Source organism: Vombatus ursinus, unplaced genomic scaffold (genome assembly GCF_900497805.2).
Source record: "Vombatus ursinus unplaced genomic scaffold, bare-nosed wombat genome assembly UNPS02014816.1, whole genome shotgun sequence".
Lineage (NCBI taxonomy): Eukaryota > Metazoa > Chordata > Mammalia > Diprotodontia > Vombatidae > Vombatus > Vombatus ursinus.
The window spans coordinates 9,790,524-9,804,751 of record NW_020954594.1 but is presented as its reverse complement, the minus strand read 5'-3'; the positions used below and the strand labels follow the sequence as shown (position 1 = coordinate 9,804,751).

At 34.8% G+C, this 14,228-nt stretch overlaps 1 protein-coding gene across 2 annotated transcripts in view; it reads left to right on the top strand.

The window, feature by feature from the left end:
- The window catches only part of ACVR2A (activin A receptor type 2A), a 144,886-nt gene that overhangs the window by 2,438 nt on the left and 128,220 nt on the right, over nt 1–14,228 (top strand). The window lies entirely within an intron of this gene.

The window sequence follows — 14,228 nt, the reverse complement described above, 5'->3', positions numbered from 1 at the left end:
TTTCAGATTCATCTTTCTGGGCTGTTACATATTATATTAAGTCTTTTCTTTTTTTTAAATAATGAATAATAGAGAAGAAAAGTTTTATTCTACATTAGGTTTTGTTAGACATTTTCTTAAGTCTCACAAACTTTCTCATTTACTTTTTCTAAATATTTATATATTTATAAACACATATAATGTGTTAAAGGGTCAGGTTATACAGAGTCAACCTGTTGGATATAGGCAGGTGTGTATAACATTTAATTTGCTATTTTAATCTTCTAAGAGATACCTTAGGAACTTAGAATCATCTTAGAATGCCCTTCATAATCTCCTTGGTTTTTAATGTTTTTAACCCATTTTCATTTTTCATCTTCTGAAATGTGACAAAAATAAAAATATGATTGTGAATTGAGCCTTAGCATTTTATTTCATTATTATTTTCTTTCCAGACATTTTTAAAATGTGAGGATGATTGTAATTCTGTGCTCCAAGGACCTGGGTTTATCATGAGTTCTTACACTATTGTAATATTTAAAACATATTGAAAAAAGTTGAAAACTTCCTAGTTTTTATTGGGAACAGTACATCTATTAGCTATATTTGATGAAACAAGAAATGAAAACATTGTTTTATTAGCAAGTATTTTCATTTGCTTCAGGTAGGCATTTTGGTTTTTCTTTCTGCTTTTAACAATGTATCCTTCTCCTGGCTAAAGAGTAGTTTATTTGAAATCCTTTATTGTCTGATAAGAGCCTACGTCTTTTAATACTGTATCTACACAAATTCAAGCTATGTATCTAGTGACATCCAGTTCAGAAACAAAGACACTTAAAATTTCTCTGGTTTATAGAATTCTCCCAACCTTAAAACAAACAAACAAACAAACAGAACAACAAATCATTTCTTTTGCCAGTGAATGGAATCTTTTCTGAAAAATAGAGAAAACCTGTTAGTGGATTGTTTTGGTAATCTTTAGTCAACTTTGTACAGGAAGACTTTTCATCTTTGCATCATCTTTTCTTGAATCATTGCATCTAAAAGTACTAGAAAATGGATTGTAGTTCATTATGTGATTAAGATTTTCTATTATACATTTTGATGACAACTATAAATAAGAGTTTTTTTTAATTAAGGTAGAATACTTGTGAATACTTTCTTCAAGGATTAAATAATTTATTACATTTGCCCTGGATCCATATCTGGTTTGCTGGGACAATCAACTTAAAGGATTTTTTTTCCTGTGTTCTTGTTGAGATGTCTTGAGGTTATTTATTTTTTTTAAACATAATGGCTGTAAGTTCAATTGGATTGGGTTAATTAGCAATATTTAGTATCTTGTAGCATTTTATGGAAGAGAATTTGAATTCAATTTTTTTGAAGGAATAATTTTATTTAAGCAGTTTCAATCTCAGAGACCTTTTAAAATTATTTCATGTGTTTATTTCTTGTTTTCTGTGTGTGTGTGCTGTCTAGAATTATTAGCTACATTTTGGGATTACATTGAATAAAACTCTGACAAGTGCCCTTGCCCTTAGGAAGGATAAGATTTGGTCAAAATTAGAAGTGCTTGCACCTTACGATGGAACTCTAGTTTTTAAGGAAACCTCAACCAACCACATTGAGAATTCCAGTGAAACTCATATTCAGTAAGCAGCATGAACCCTCAGAGGGGAAGCCTTAAGAAATAACTTCTTAAGAGGGTGTGCTTAGCTTATTTTGATACCTTAATAACAGCTTCCCCGAAATATAGTCTTAATATTGCTGATAATTTTTCAAATAAATTTGGCTCACAAAAATTTAATTGGTGAGAAGCATGGAGAGCACAGGACTAAATACTTTGTTTGAGCCCAGTTTTGATGCCGACTAGCTCTATTATTATGGGCAAACCACTTTTTTAGGCCTTTCTTCTATTAAATGAAGAGGTTGAACTAGATACTCTTTAAGCTCTCTTCCAGTTTTAAAATTTTATGCTCATTATATATGAGCATCTGGGCACCTGTTATTTTCTTTGTCTCTTTTTCCTATTCTAATATTCTTGTGTGTTGTTTTTCACTTTTATTGGTGGAATATCTTGACTTTTTGTTTGTCATGGACCTGTGTTTTGAATTTGCCTTTTCTTTTACTGCAGTGACTAGGTAACCTTTTGTGTGGTCTTTCTTTCAGAAGATGGTTTAGATCATGGTAGTCTTTACGTGGTATGAACCAAATTGAAGGGTGCTCTACCTGTTTTCATATATTTTCTTCTTTGTCTTTCTCCTGGTTTTTTTTTCTTTTCTCTCTTGTTCTCTCTTCCTTTTTTTTTTTCCCTGTCCCTTTTTTGTCTTTTTTGGATCTGTTTTATCTATTTCATAGACTAGCCAGTGACCCCAAGGCATGGCTTATCCCCATTGGTAACTTACAAAAAATGTCTTGACCCTTAGTTTAGTAGATTAAAGCAGACTGAATTTAGTATCCTTGAAAATTGACTCATATAGAAATACTTTCCAACTGTTTTTTCAACAGATCATTCATTTGGTGTTTGGAATGACATATGCATACATATATACAAACTTGGGAGTATTATTTCTTACCTGGAGTTGAATGGATTGAGCATTATGTACTTACATCTCTTAGTAATTCCTTTCTAATTATAGTATTTATATGCATATATGTATATATGTGTGTAAATATATGTGTATATATATTCACACACATGTGTGTATACATACATATAAATAAAATTCCTTTCTTAGAGTTTCATTCAATTCTTCCATGACATTTAAAAACTAAATTGTCTATTAATGTTCAATGATTCTTTCTTTTTATAACCCAAATCTGCCTGGTGAGTATGCACATTACATTTGAAGTCCTGTGTGGCAGATTTCATTTTGTTAGGTTTTAAATGTAACGTCTAGACAAAGAGTTGATTTCAGCTTGAAGGCTGAACCTGAAGATGCCAGGAGTAGTATATTTAGATGTGAGGAATGGAAATGAAGGAAGAGAATAACTGGGAAAAACAGTCACAAAATTGATCTTTCCTTCTTTTTTCCAAATGGGTTTCTCTTGACCACTTTCAGACATCTAATAAGAATAACTCACATTTGTGACCCACCTAAGGTCAGATTTCATTTAGCAAAAGTGACTCAGGGAATTTGTTATAGATTTAGTGGATGTCCCCAAATATGAGGTAAGGATTTTGGTACCGGTGACTGGATCGAAGGACATCTTAAGAACCTTCTAGTTTGAGCTGATTCATATGAGAGCAGAAGCACTGGTGGCAAAAGGGTCTTACAGAAAGAGCACTGAATTGGGAAGGAGAAAATAGAATTCCTAGTTCTGTTTCTGGTACTAGCTATATGACTTTGATCAAATTACTTAATTTCTCTCAGCCTCAATTGAGGGCAGGGAGCCTGTATTATTTCTCCTTATCTTCAGTATCCTGTATGGTTCTTTGGACACAGGCACCTAATGATTGGCTGTTGAATGAATGAGTGAATGAAAGGGATTGGGTCTCTAAGGTCTTTTCCATCTCTAAAATCCTATGATTACATGCTGTGAGTGTATGATAGACAATTTACTAAGAAAGATTTGGTCCTAAAATTTTCAGTATATTTTAACTGTCTTCATCATTTGCTCTATATTGTGTTTCTTACCCTTAGAATGTGTAAAGTCCCTTCCATGAAGGAATTCTTTTTACAGTAGCCTTGAGTGTCATGTCGCTTCTTTGTGAACAATTCCAGTGAACTCATAAAGCAGTCTGTCTCACTGCTGGATGACTTTATTGCTTTGAAATTCTTCCATGTACTGTGCCGAAATATGCCTTCCTGGAATTTCAGCCCATTGGTCTTGTATCTTATCTGTTGGTCTGAGTTACACAAAATAAGTATTTCCTTTTTTTCCTTATCAGAGTCCCTTAAATAATCCAAGGCACCTACTCTTTCAACTGAAATCTTCTCTAGGTTGAAACAGCCTTGGTTCCATCAGGTGTTCTTTATGTAATTTGGCCTCCAGGCCCCTGACATCATTCTGTTTATGAAGAAGCAGTGTGGTGCAATAGAAGGAGTGATGGGATTTGGCACCAGTAGACCTGGGGTCATAACCTAGTTCTGATACTTGAATGTTACCTATATGACTGAAGACAAGTCACTTAGGAGTGTTGAGTCTACTCTAAGTCATACCTAAAGCAGGAACCCCTTCAATAGTATCTCAGACAAGTGATTGGTCATTTAGCCTCTTTGTGCAGATCTCTAGCACCTCAGAAGACATTCTCTTCCACTTTCGGGTAGCACTAATTTATTGGGAATGTTTTTTTCTTATATTGATTGAACTATAAATCTGCTTCTGTAACTTCCATATTTTCTTCCTCTGAGCCAAGCAGAACAAGTGATATTCCTTCAGATATTGGAAGACAATTGACATGGCCTCCTCAGTCTTTTTTTCTCCAATCTAATCATCTCTAGTTTCTTCAGTTGATTCTTAAATGGAAGGATTTTGCATCACCTCACCATTCTATCCATGCTTATGTCAATATTTTCTAAATTGTGACGTCTCCAATTGAGTTTAGATGACAGAAGAGATATTTCACTTAAATCAGTCCTTACACAGTCAAAGACTGAATAAGGGCAAAACCTCAGAAGGTAAAAAAAATGGGTTCTTTGACGGCCACAGGGTGAAATTTCTCTTCATGTTTGTCCTAAGTAGAGACATGTTTCTGTAACTATTTGTTGTCTGGAAACAGTTTTGAAGGAAACATTTTTGGTTGTGCAGAGGCTAAGAATCTCTTACTTTTCCTGGATCTTCATAAATCTTATTAAGAGGGGTAAAAAGGGTGTTGGGCAGGTGGTACAGCAGATAGAATGCTGGCCCTGGAATCAGGAAGACTTATCTTCCTGAATTCAAATCTGACCTCAGACACTTACTAGCTGGGTAACCTTCCCTGTTTGCTTCATTTTCCTGATCTGTAAAACAGTCTGGAGAAGGAAATGGCAAATTACTCCAGTATCTTTGCCAAGAAAACCCCAAATAGGGTCGTGAAGAGTCACACACAACTGAAAAAGAAAGGGTATATTTTTCAATTTACAGTTCTAAGGGGTTTCTCCTCCCCCACCCCCATCTTAGCTTGGACTTTTCAGTAAATATTTGAGTTGAGAAATCTATTACTTTTCTTTATTCTTGGGTAATCACAGTTTTTTCTCCTTCTTCCTCCTCCTCCTCTTCCTCCTCCTCCTTTCTCTTTTCCTCCCTTCTCCTCTTCTTTTTTTTTCATTATGTTACTTGCTTAGCTTTTGTCCTTGTTAATTTGAAATTCTTTTTCAAAAATAGGCTCAAATTTTACTTTTTATAATTTCCATCAGGAAAGACAACCCACATGATAAAGCCTGCTTTTGCTTAGAAAAAAGGATGCAGAGGTATAATAGTTATATTAAAGCAGAGGTAGATTGAAGTTCAAACATCATTTAAGTCATAGTCTTTGTGGAGTAGGGCAGAGCAACGAGTGTATTTAAGTAAAAGTTTACATGATTATTACTTAGAAATACTTATTACTCAAGAGTGCCCAATTTAGAGATGCAAGTCCTACCGTCTTGTTCTACTGGTGAAGAAACTGAGGTCCAGAGAGATTAAATGATTTGCCCAAGGTCCTACAGGTAGTTAAGTAACACAGAGAGTATTCATACCCAGGCCATTTAACTTCAAATCTGGTGCCCTAAACCATGCTGATATACATATACGTATATGTATATGTGTATATATATATATCTCACATAAAAAGCAGAGTTTCTGCTTTATATTGTAGACTATGTCAGTTAACAAAATTAAGACATTGAGGTATACTTAAAGTTACGTACTGAGATATATGTACATATTAATTGGGAAAATTTCAGTATCTTCCCTTGGGAAACATTTGCAAGAGGAGGATAAGCTTTTAAATTAGAAAGAATGTGTCCTGGTGGATGGATAAGAATTTGTTTTAATTTCAGCAGAGCTGTGTGGATAAAAGGAAAAGAAAGTTGGGTCAGGAAAGTAGAAGAAAGTAGCATTTACAGTCTATAAAGAGTAGATTGGACAACAGTGGTTATTTAATTGAGTCTGAACTATTGAATGGCATTGAGGAAAGAAAGAAATTAGAAGACTTTTATGTTACTATAATAACAACTCATTTAGTTTGTTCACAATAACACTATGAGGTAGGTAGTTCTTGTATTATTTCTCATTTTAATGATGAGGTAATCTTAGGAAATTTTTTGAGGCAATCTTTGAGACAATTTTCAATCTTTGAAAGTCTTTGAGGCAAAATGGCTTATCCAGGGTCACCAGGGTAGTTAAACTCCACAGGTGGCTTTCAAACCTAAATTTTCTGACTCTGCACTTCTTATATCTTACCAATCTCCCTGAAATAGCAGTTGTGATTGAAGAGAGGCTTTAACTGATTGAATAATTCAGATTATGGACACTTAACACAAAGTTAAAAGAATGAGTATATGAGGGAAATACTGCTTATCTTCCTTCATTCCAAGTTTGAGCAGCTAATGAAATTTGTGGTATATAGACAGTGTGGAGTATTAAATGCTTCAAAGATTATAGGTGGGATTTTGGGATTTCCGTATAAGATTTTGGAAGAATCTGTAACTGCTATTGGCATCTTGCTGGTGCAGTAGATAGAGGGTTGGGTTTGGAGTCAAGAAGACCTGAGTCCAAATTTTGCTTCAGATAATTACTAGTTGTATGACGCTGGGCAAGTCTTTCCTCTTCTGTCTGCCTCAGTTTTCTTTTCTGCAAAATGAGGATAATAATTGCACTTGTCTCCCAGGGTTGTGGAGAACCAAATCAGATACTATTTGTAAAGTGCTTTGCAGACCTTAAAGCAGTATATAAATGTTAACTATTATTATTATTACTACTACTACTACACCTACTACTAGTGATAATACTAAAAAATGAGTAAAGAAAGTAGCTTTGTAGAGCATATGAGAAACCGTTATAACACATGGAAGTGTCTTATAGATAGATTTGAGATGTGATTTTTGGTATGAATGAATTAAAATAGATTTGGGAACTATCTGTATGGGTACCTTTGCAGGGGTTATAGATTAGAGTTGAAAGGAGCCTTAGAGGCTATTGAGTCAAACTCATTCTGCAGATAAGGAAACCGAGGCACGGAGAGGTTATATGACCTGCCCAGCCAGGATCACACAGCTAGGAAGTGTCTAAAGTGGGATTTGAACTCAGGTCTTCCTTGACTCCTAGTCCAATGCTATAAACACTAAAATATGTCTTTAAAAATTATCGGGGTAGATAAGGTATTTTTGAGTAGTGGTCAAGAAAAGTATGTGTGGGAGAAGTGGTGGATAAATAGTATATATTGAAAATGCTTCTGTTGCAATTTTTCTTTTTTTTACAGAATTCCAAGTATAGTAATTCAGCATACTTTTTAAAGTTTTCAGTCATTATTAAATCTTTATTTCCTGATCATGTAGATTGTGGTCTTTATATTATTGCTTTATATGTGGTCTTTGTATATATTGCTTTTTATATTTTTGGAGACTTTTCTGTGCTACATTTTCTGACATTGATTCCTAGAGACCCTCCCATTTGAAAATAGATAGATATAACTTTCTTTAATCAATAACACTTTTTAAGTACAGTCATAAAGGAACCATTTTATCCCCTATTGTACCTTGAATGAAAAAGGAGAGAAAATACTTTCTATTGATGGATATAGACCTTTAAGGTCCAGTTATTTATTTTTTTAAAATAGTTACATTTAAAATCTTTTAAAATTTGGTAGTTTCATTCTACAAAGCTTGGAGTAAGAATTATTTTTCATTAATTGATATATTTTCAGTTTTTTCATTTATAGCTCATGTTCAGAAAGGTCTGTTAATTTTTACATGGAGATAGCATGGTATAGAAGGGCAGCCTGATGTCTTTGTAGTAAAGATAAAGATCACAAGTTCAGAATTGGAAGGGGTCTCAATTTCTGTTTAATTCAATCTGTACATAAAAAAGAATTTTTACTATATACCCAACAAGTCATAATCCATTTGCTTGAACTGATCCTTTGCTTGAAGACCTTCCACAAAGGGTAACTGACTACCTTCCAAGGCAGTTCATTCCAGAACTGTTAAAAAGTATTTCCTTATATCAATCCTAAATTTTTCACTTTGCATCTTCCACCAATTATTCATTGTTGTGCCTTGTAGGGCCCAATAGAAAAAGTGTGATCATCATTCTGTGTTGTCAGACTTTCCAGTACTTGAAGACAATTGTCTTGTCTGCTATATCACACTGTTGACTCATTGAATTTGCTGTTCACTAAAATGTCTAGGTCTTTTTGAGGTGAACTGCTGTTTGACTATGCCCCTCCTTTATTTGCAAAGTTTATTTCTTGAGCCCAAATGTAAGACTTAATTTTGTATCTTTAAAATTTCATCTTATTAGATTCAGGTCAGAGTTTTAGCCTGTTAGTATCTTTTTGTATCCTGATTCTCATATCTTGCATTAACTATCCCTTCTAGCTTTGTGTTAGTTGCAGATTTTATGTCAGCTATCTATTAATTTATCCAAATTATTGATAAAAATGCATAACAGCCTAAAGCCAATCATAGGTCCCTGGGATAATCCACTGGAGACCTCCTTCAAAGTTGACATGAAACCATGAGTAATTATTTTGTGACTCTGGCCACTTAGTGATTTTTTAAAAAAGTTTTAATATAGAAACATTTACTTTTTTAAAAAAAGTTTTATTGATATCTTATTGATATCATCTTTTCCTCCTAGAGGACCATGCCATGTGTTCATCATCTGCATCATTTCTTACAGCACCGTAGTATTCCATAGCATTCATGTACCATAGTTTGTTTAGTCATTCCCCAGTTGATGGGCAAGTTGTTGGGCATCTACTTTGTTTTTAATTCTTAGCTGTCACAAAAATTACTTTCCAAGATGGTGGTACCATTTCGTAGCTCTACCAGCAAGGTATTAGTGCACTTCTCATTCCATAACCCCTCCAGCATTTACTATTGCCATTTTTTGGCCATTTTTTCCAATTTACAGGATGTGAGGTGAAACCTCAGTGTTGTTTTGATTTACATTTCTCTTATGATTAGTAATTTGGAACATTCTTTCATGTGGTTTTGAGAACTGTTCATATCCTTTGACTACTTATCTATTGGAGAATGGCTATTAGTCGTGTTTGTTTGTGTGTGTGTGTGTGTGTGTGTGTGTGAAGCCCTTATCAGAGAAATTTGATAGAAAGAGTTTTCCCCATTTGAACACTTCCTTCTTATCCTAAGTAAGTTAATTTTGTCTATGAAGAAGCTTTTCAGGTTCAGATAATCATAGTTATCTATTTTGCCTTTTGTAATTGCCTTTAGTTTAGTTAAGAATACATCATCTCCCCATAGCTGTGAGAGGTGTATGATCTATTTCTCTTCTAATGCATTCAGGGAGTTCTGAATCCCATCAAAGTGTACTATCTATTGTCTCCCATCTCTTCAATTTTTCCATATCTCATCAATTTGGATACTTCCTGCTACAATACAGATGATAACTTCTCTGTGGACTTCAGGACCTCCCATAAATCTTTCATCAGAGATTAATTCATTAGATGTAGTAATTGCCTTCTTTTAGATCTCTCTATACTGTATACGTGGCACACATGGCCTATCAGTCAGCTCTCTAGAGGTGTTGCTACAAACCAGTCTATCTCCTTTTCCAGCTCCATCTTCTTTTCTGGTCATATATTTTTCTGTTGCAGCCTTCTCATACTCATTTGCTTCTCAATTGCTTATTGGATAACCCACAATGTTAATTCTTTGGAGATTGAGGAAGTGCATACCTTGAAAAGAATATTGATGTTAAAAAGACAGGTCTTTACTTTTATTTTTAAAGAGGAACTTGAGATCCACCGAAATGAAATAATCTGTTTTGATTGGAAGAGAATAGTTATTCTAAAGTGCCACATTTACCCAGAGTTATCCACAGCTTACAGAGGACATGGTCCCCATGAAAAACAGCGTTTTATAATCTCATTACTTTATCATGTATTTGGAAATAAATTAAGATTTTTGTCTTCAGTTAATTAAAAACAGTGATTTAAATGACATTTAAAATGTTGTTCACCTTTAAATCATTGTATTACTTCAAAAGACAAAATTTGCTGATAGGTAGCAATTATTTAAGCATTGGAAACATAGTTCAACAGATTTAAGGCCTCAATTGTCAGTGGTTGAAAGACCACTGGACTAAGGGTCAGAAGACTTTGCTTTTGGACCTGGTTCTGCTAGTAACTCAGTGTGTGACTTTGAGCAGATCACTTAACTTTTATGGGCTTAATTTTCCTAATTGGTAAATGTAGAGGTTGAATTAGATGGTTTTCAAAGCCTGCTTTTTAGCTCTAAAAATGTTGTGACCTAATTCTAAGCCCTGTTCTTATTTATTGTTAGCTCCAATGTATTTTCTTTCTACCTTCATTATTAGGTTTAAATAGTTTTTATAATAATAGTTTGCATTTATGTAGTATTTCCCATATAATATCATTTGATCTTTATAACAATTTTATAAGATAGGCAGTTGTCACTACTTTCATTTTACAGAAGAAGAAACAGAGTTCAAGGAGGTTATAATTTGTTTCAAAGTCACATGATTAGTAAGCTGCAGACAGACTTCCATTTGGAATTCAGGTTTTCTGACTTGCAATTCCACTCTTTCTTTTATAACCTGCCTTAAAACCTAAAGTAACAACAACAACATTTACATAGTGCTTTTAAGTTTTGCAAAATGTTTTATGTTCATTATTTGTTTAATCCTGTCAACAGGTCTGTGTTATAAATGCTATTGTAATCTCCATTTTCAGACAGGGAACTGAGGTTAAGAAAGATTATATGCTTTGCTGTGGGTCACACAGTCAATGTTGGAGGTGGGATTTTAACCCAGGCATTCCTTACTTCAAGCCCAGTGGTCTGTGACACACTGCCTCACAGAAATACTCAAGAAAACCCTGATATATGTTACCTTGTGATCAAATTCAATGTCTTAGATAAAACCAACAGAACAGTAATAAAATGAAGACAGTAGAATTTCATTTTAGCCAGTGGCATATGCTAATGTGCATTACTCTACTTTATTAAAGTATTCCTACCTTTCTTTAAAACCTTAGCTTCAATTTTTACTAGAGTACCTATCATAAGCTTTATTAAGGCATATGTATTGATTTCTAATTTGCAAATGATAAAGAATTCAGTATTCTTTGAGGATTTGGAAGAGAAGAGCAGGATGTGTTATGTTTAAGAATTTGACATTTAACATTACGGAGTTGGGGGGGAGGGTAGAGATATTGCATCTCTGGATGAATAACTTTTAATGTCCTACCTGTTTCATGGCCACAGATTTCCTTCCTTCAGTTTGAAAATTGTTATCTTCAACATTATCTTTTGTATTACCACTACCAAGAGTGGAGGTTATTTATGCCACCTTGTCCTGCTGGTGGGTGAGTGGCATTGGCTTCAGATAACATATTATTTTTTTATTTATGATACATTGGTCATGAAACCAAAAGAATCAAGTTAAACTTTATTGGAATGATGAGAACAAACTGTACGAGAAAAATCAACCAAATGGCACAGTTAGAACTTCTTTTTATGTTGGAGTCATTTTCTGAAGTCTAGGCAGAACTAACTTTCTTTACCCTCATAGTCACAGTAAGGGACACAAATGTCAACTATTAAGAATGTTTGTGGTACTTTCTGGCTTTAATGTTACCTATTAGTGAAACTTGAAACTATTGTCAGTTTGTGGTTGAGTATGATAATGGTTTACATTTAAGGTAGGACTTCATCCTGACTTGTAAAAGTGCATATTAAAATGGTATCTAGGAGAAATGTAAAGTTGCAGGCTTGAAATAGAGGTGACCTGCTATTGTCCTTGTGCCCAGTAGTTACATTATTAATTCTATAGAGGCTGTATTGCACCATTTATTATATAACAACTGACTTCTTAGAAGATTTTCAGTAAAGCATAAGAATTTTGGAGATCCTACCTTTCCAAGTGATAATGAAAAGTGACTAAAGCCCTGTTTACCTCTTTGTATTCCATGTGTACACCAGTAGGTAAACCTCTTGATGAAGCAAACTTTTCTAGCTTTTTTCTTTGTTTGTTTGTTTGTTTTTTAAACTAGCCTGGGATATTTGCTAAAATGTAAATAAATGGAAAGTTACCTGTCTGGACTGACAGTTGACTAAAATGATTTAAATATCACTTGCATGCATCCCTTTCTTGAGGCTTGCAGTGAAACTGAGGTCTTTAAAACCTCATCCTTAGGTGATTACAGCTCATAACCTGTCAATCAATCAGAAAACATTTATTAAGTGCTTACTAATTGCCAGGCACTGTGCTAAGTGCTGGGGATACAAAAAGGAAAATAATGTTGTTGTTGTTCAGTTTCAATCACGTTCTACTCTTTGACCCCATTTGGGATTTTCTTGGCAAAGATATTGGAGTGGTTTGCCATTTCTTCCTCCAGCTCATTTTACAGATGAGGTAACTGAGGCAAAAGGGTTAAGTGATTTGCCCAGGGTCACACAGCTAGTAAGTCTGAGGCCCGATTTGAACTGAGGAAGATGAGTCTTCCTGACTCTAGGCCCGGGACTCTGCACCACCTTGCTGCCCTGTATAGGATGATTAGGAAGTAATAAAAAGAAGGAAAGCAGTGAAATTAAGAGGGATTAGAGAAGACTTCCTGTAGAAAATAGGATTTTAGTTGGTACGTAAAGGAAACCAGAGAGGTCAGTAGTCAGAACTGAGGAGGGAGACCATTCCAAGTATGAGGATCAGCCAAAGAAAATACTGGTAGCCAAGAGATGGGGTGTCTTGTTTTTGGAACAACCAGGAGGTCAGGGTCACTGGATCAAAGAGTACGTGTGGGGGAGTAGGGCAAATGGAAACTGGAAAGTTAGGAGGGGGCTAGGTTATGAAAGGCTTTAAATGCCAAATGGAGCATTTTGCAATAGGAAGGCACCATAGTCTCCTTTAGTCTATCACAATAGATGCCTGATTAGGCTCCCTGGCTCAGGTCTCTCCCCTTTGCAATCCATTCTTTGCCAAAATGATATTCCTAAAGTGCAAGTTTGACAATGATACTCTCCTGCTCAAAAAGCTTTGGTGACTCTGGGATAAAATACCAACTCTGTTTGCCTTTAAAACCTTTAGCAATCTGACTCCAGCCTACCTTTCCAGACTCATTTCTCCTTCACACCCTTTGTGTTGCAGCCAGACTGGCTTTACTGGTTGTCAGTACTATCCACAACGTTGTATCCTCTTCTCTATGGTTTTGTATAGGCTGTCTGCCCCTCTGTGACTGGAATGTGCTCCCCATAGTCTTTGCCATTTAGAAACCTCTAACTTCCTTTAAAGCTCTGGTCAAGAGCCAACTCCTATACAAGGCCATTCCTCATCTGTTAGTGCCCCACTCCCTAAATTACTTTGCATACACTTTCACATATATCTGTTTCTTCCAATAGAATATAAGCTCCTTGAGGGCAGGGGTTGTTCCTTTTTAGCTTTATATTCCCTGTACCCTGCTCTTTGTCTGATACATAATAGGATGTCCATAATGAATGCTTGTTGAATGATAAGCCCTGATTGGCCAAAGGGATAATCAGGTGGAAGCTAGAACAGAAGCTAGAAGCAATTGTTACCGCATCTTGAAGAAGATAATTCTGCCGATCCTTACTTCCAAAGAATAGATGAGTAAGTATAAAAGGTTAGAAGAACCTTAGGTTGACAGAGTTTAGTTATAATGGGGTTTTAATGGTCTTTTATTTATGTTATTACTGGTTCTGAATTCATAAATGATATTTTTGATGTAGAGTCTACAAATCATAGCTCCTAACTTTCCCTTCCGCTCAGTAAAGTAAGAATTGTAACTGTTTTTTAAGCTACAATAATCTTAAATGTATTTGAAAAAAAAACTTCTTAACTCTGTAAGTTGTTTTTTTTAGTATTAATAAGGTAAAGTCTTGTTGAATTGCTTAGGTGGAGAGAAAAGCAATTTGATCCTCACAGTTTCACCTTATCTCTGAGTAGCAGAAGAGTAAATGAGTTACTTAGAGACAGTACTGAATTTCTAGCTGGGGCTTGCTGGAAAGAAGAAGAGAAAGGAAAGACGAGTTTTTGTTGTTCGAAGTGCAACATTGTTTGCTCTGAAGTTTAAAAATAGCATCATTTATGTGAGAAAATCTGTGAAGAAAGTTCACAACCCTAAGAAT